Genomic DNA, 654 nt, shown 5'->3' with positions numbered 1-654 from the left:
TTTTTTTGGACGGTTGTATTCTCTTGTGTTATTGAACTTTATTGAACTTTTTCGGACATGGAAAAAAAGAACATGGGAAAAAAGAACGCTGTCTTGGAGTGGGAACTGTGCCCACCCAAGCAGTGGATGAAAGAGATGGAGAGGAGGACGGTGGTCATGCGGACCTATTGTAGGTCACGAAATACCATCACCCTCTTCAATAAAGAGACAATTGAAAAAGAGTTGGCAAGTTGTTTGCCAACAAAGAAATATTATATATCAAAGGGGGTCAAATTTGCGACGGTGTGGTTGTTGTTTGACTCCCCCGAAGAAGCCGCTAACGCGGCAAGTCAGACACTGCAGGGGTAGGAAATTTTGTTCCCCCACCTCTTACTGCGGAAGAAGAATAATTAGAGCCTGGGTGCATGGACTACCCCCAAGTTACAAGGCCGAGTGGATCGCTGATACCATTCGGCAGGGCTTGGGGGACAGTGGACCCAGGTTCCTTAATGTGCACATGTCACCTGCAGTCAACTGGCAGGGCGCCAAGGCGACATTGACCTTGTGGTCCCCAGTGGCTGTAGGAGACATGTGCTTTCCAGATTTTCTAAAATTGGCTGGGGCAAAGTACCCCGTTAATATTGAGGGCCGGCAACCAAGGTGCCATGAGTGCTT

This window comes from Octopus bimaculoides, chromosome 3 (assembly GCF_001194135.2).
Source record: "Octopus bimaculoides isolate UCB-OBI-ISO-001 chromosome 3, ASM119413v2, whole genome shotgun sequence".
In the NCBI taxonomy this organism is placed as follows: Eukaryota; Metazoa; Mollusca; class Cephalopoda; order Octopoda; family Octopodidae; genus Octopus; species Octopus bimaculoides.
This window is presented reverse-complemented; position numbering follows the sequence as displayed.